At 49.7% G+C, this 3714-nt stretch overlaps 1 non-coding gene across 1 annotated transcript; it reads right to left on the reverse strand.

Moving 5' to 3' along the window:
* Positions 1 to 305: 305 nt before the first annotated feature.
* On the reverse strand, positions 306 to 519 carry LOC112101735. The gene has a single exon (XR_002907687.2). It is a non-coding gene; the product is annotated as a small nucleolar RNA U3 (small nucleolar RNA).
* Between the last annotated feature and the right edge of the window lie 3195 nt (positions 520 to 3714).

Below are 3714 nucleotides of genomic sequence, written 5' to 3' on the forward strand. Positions count from 1 at the left end.
CACGTTTGCTGCGTTGGTGCCTGGAGCAGCCCCTGCTCATGATACAAAGATGATACATGCATATAAACAAGATTGTCATACTTAGCAAATCATAACTTTTCTACTGATACCTTACATGGCATATCTTGTAAGACTCATTACAATTTTGTAAAATTGGTATCAATAATATTATAAATGGTCATCCACATTTCATACAGCATCACAAACTAGAAAAAAATTGTTCAGCACACCAAACTCACAAACAGTATAGCTTTTAAGAGCTATACACTCTCTTTTTCACACCCAGCAAAACAAGCTCAAAGTTAGCCATTCAGACTGTGTAACCTTTCCCTGCTGTTCTCAGGAAGAACAAGACATTCTTCTACAGCAGAAAGCAGCTGCCATAGAACAGCACTTTCTGCTATTTTCATGTTCAAAAGGAAACACTACAACTCTTCATTGTGGTTAGCAAGATCAGCTTTTCACAGCCACCCTTCTCCAGTCACCAACTAGAGAAATGATCCCTGAAAGCATAGTCTTAACTAGCTTGTCCCCTGCCAGTCACAGGCCATTCTAGCACATTGCCCTCTAACTGGTGGTTCCTAGAATTTGGCCTTCATGAGACAGAGAGCACTACGAGAAGCCCCATGTGAGTAGAACCTGGGTCTCAACTCTGCCCTCCATGGCCCCCTTCCCTAGGCTGCCTATCAAAGCAAAGCTGCTCAAAGTAGCCATCCCCTTTCATTTGCATAAACTGAAGACACAGACAGGCCACTCCACCAATCTTCTTCTTCTCCCTGCTCTGTGATTCCTAAGACCGCTATCCTTTAGAGTCCTTCTCACAAGTTTTCTCTGGCTCAGTGATGCTACATATTTATCCAAGGCAGATAAAGAGCTGGGCTAAAAAAGGGAGTGTTGTGGGTCAAAGTAGAGTCTAAAACTGGGACTTAAGTGTCTAAATCTGGGCTTCAGGTGACTATCTTTGTGGATCTGGGTCTAAATGCTATTCCTGCTCACTGTCATCTATAGACCAGTAAGAACAGGTTTATATGGTAACCCTGATGACATAGTTGCTGAATAATTTAAGACAGAACATGTGGGGGTTATAACTGCAGAGAAATACCTCACTAATCTGAACTTTAATTTTCACACTTTATAATTCATTCAAACAGTCTGATCCAAAAATCTGTGGGAGCCTCAGCACCTCTCAGCTCTCCTGCACTCCCTTCAGGGCTGGATTAACCTTTTGTGGGCCTGGTGAAAAATGTATTTGTGGGCCCCCATGAGGACAGTGGCACATGGCGCAGGGAGATCGGTCCCCGGAGCCAGGGACCGGCCAGGGGCATGGCATGGCAGGGGTGGCCCCGCTCCGCCCAGTGTGAGGGCATTATTTAGAAACTGGCAGTTGCCAGACGCACAGTGTCCTGCCTGGCCCTGTGCTGCCAGCCTGCCCCTTCCCCTTGGGGGTGGGCCCATGCTGCACCACACAACCGCCCTGCCCAATACCCACCCAACTTCCTATGGCCAGAGACCCCCTGGATTCGCTATGCCCAGCACCCCCACCAGACCCTGCCACAAATGCACAGCGCACTGCACAACACGACCCCTGTCCAGTGCCCCACAGCCCCACCACAACTGCCCAGCACGCCACACAGAACCCCCACTCCCTACTGCCCCAACGCACACAGATCTTCCCTACCACCTCACAGCCCAGCACCCCCCCAGGCCCCTCAGAGACCCTCGCCCTGCCTCCCAGCCGCACTCACCGGCCCTGCTGGGAGTTGACTGTGTGTCAGGCTGAACCAGCAGCACAGCCAGGGCTGGTCCCAGGGCTGGGAATTGCTCCGGCCCCTCTGGAGTGGCACAATCAGCCAGGCCAGGGCCTGCCCCGGCCGGGCTCCCTCAGGACCCACTTGCCTGGCGGGGTCCAGCCAAGCCCCCCACACTGTTCCCCTCCCCCCCAACTGGTGATACTGGCCAGGCTTCTGCACCTGTCCCTGGCGGCTCAGCTCTGGGGAGACAGGCGGGGCCCCACAGGTGGTGGGAAGCAGAGACTGCCTGGAACCGGAGGTGCACTGGGGTCCGTCCAGGAGGCAGAGAGGAGTACTCAGCCAGCCGGCAGGCAGGCGGAGAGGAGCAAGTGATGGGCGGGGGGGAGCCAGTGGGCTGGTGGGGTCATGGCACAGTGCTAGCGGAACACGCTGGGGCCCCTTTTGAGCATGGGCCCGGCTCCATGGCACCACTAGCGCCATTGTAAACCCAGCACTGCCTCCCCTTACGCAGACCACGTGAGGAAACTGCCCAGCAGGCACAGGGCTCCTGGCATCACAGCTCGCCCTGCCCTCTCCACACGCCAACATTCGTCTGCGGGGAGGAAGCAGGCTAAGTGAGAAATCTGAGTGCCCCACCACCACCACATGTTGCCTCTGCAACATATCCAGTTTTGGGGGGGGCAATGCCCCCCAAACCCTTATTCACCACCCATGTTGCCACTGCTGGGTAGGTGCTTTAATCTACTGGGCTAAAGGTTATAAAGAGGGCACTGCCACCTCTTCCTGAGGCAGTACTGTGGTGTGCAAGGCCTGGTCTCTGAGCACTCTTACTGGATTGGGACCCACAGGCGAGACAGGTGAGGGAACGCCTAGTTTGAGGGCACACAAATATAAATGATAATAATTAAATGGCTGCCATGTTTCTCCCTCCAAATTGGGGATTCCCTATTATACAAATGTTTTGATCATTTTGTTAGTCTAATAGTTCAAGACTTTCTAACAATGAGAAATGACATGAAATTCTATAAACTTTGCTGTTTATATTAAAAGAGGTATGCATCTACTGCTCATTGTCCAAGTAATGCAGAACTCTTTATACACCAACAAAAAATTAGCTAAGCACCAAAAGCTGCTTGAAATAGATACACTTTAAAGCTGTGCATGAAAAAGTTGTGCTGATTTAGCAATCCAAATTGTATTTGGAAGAATATTTTATCATCAAACCATTAGGACATAACAAAAGGCTCCTGCCATAAAAGATTGACACAAATTGACCCTTGTTGCAGATTTCCTCCCTCAAGCATATAACATGTAAACAAAGCTACAGAAGCAATTTTAAATATACATATTTTACCATGACAAGGTGTGTGAGAGAATATCTTTTAGTGGACCAACTTCTGTTGGTGAGAGAGACAAGCTTTCAGGCCACATAGAACTGTTCTTCAGGTCTGGGAAAGGAAATCCGAGCATCACAGCAGAATGCCAGATGGAATAGATAGTTTAGCATAAGAAGTTAGCACATATTGTAACGGACCATTCAAGGCAGAGTGACCCGTTAACACCTCGGCTGTTATAGGACACAAAGAGGGGGTTAGTGGGTTACAGATTGTTGTCTCTGTTCAGTCCATGATTTTTGGTGTCTAGCAGAGTGATTAATTTAAGCTCCCAGGCTTATCTTTTGAATGTGTTCCCCAGGTTTCCTTTGAGGATGGAGCCTGCTAGGTCAGATAAAGAGTGATCGCATTGCGAAAAGTGTTCATCACGGGTGGTAGGGTGTATTTGTCTTATCATTTTCCGGTGTGAGTTCATTCGAGAGTGTAATGATTGCCTGGTTTCACCCACATAGTTATTATTGGGGCATTTAGTGCACTGGATGACAGTGGCGCTGGAACAGGGGGAACCAGGGAGCCATGGCCCTCCCACTTTTTGAAAGTGGATGGGCCTGGTCCGTCCACTTTTTGCT

This window comes from Terrapene carolina, unplaced genomic scaffold, assembly GCF_002925995.2.
Source record: "Terrapene carolina triunguis isolate 2854851 unplaced genomic scaffold, T_m_triunguis-2.0 Scaffold58, whole genome shotgun sequence".
Classification (NCBI taxonomy): Eukaryota; Metazoa; Chordata; order Testudines; family Emydidae; genus Terrapene; species Terrapene triunguis.